The sequence below is a fragment of the Glossina fuscipes genome, unplaced genomic scaffold (genome assembly GCF_014805625.2).
Source record: "Glossina fuscipes isolate IAEA_lab_2018 unplaced genomic scaffold, Yale_Gfus_2 1, whole genome shotgun sequence".
Lineage (NCBI taxonomy): Eukaryota > Metazoa > Arthropoda > Insecta > Diptera > Glossinidae > Glossina > Glossina fuscipes.
Genome location: NW_023998415.1, coordinates 48,903,308 through 48,903,621, shown reverse-complemented (window position 1 = coordinate 48,903,621; position 314 = coordinate 48,903,308).

Genomic DNA, 314 nt, shown 5'->3' with positions numbered 1-314 from the left:
TTGTATTTGAATTAAAGCCAAATGCCCAAAGAGGGTGGCATAAAAACCGTAAGAAAAGATGCATTCAAAGTAAAAAGATAGAAAAAGAGCAAAAGGGAAGAGAAAATTTATACAAAGTGTGTGTGTGCGTTTGTGTGTATGACACCCGTAATATCTTCTCAATCGCAATCATGATCTTCTATTTCGTCGTTTAATTATTTTTGCCTCTTCTGCTTCCCTTTAGGTTTTAAGCCATTAAATATATATGAAATATATTGTAATTGTAAGGAGAAAGATGGCAAAAACAATTTATACATTTTCATTTAATGTTTAAC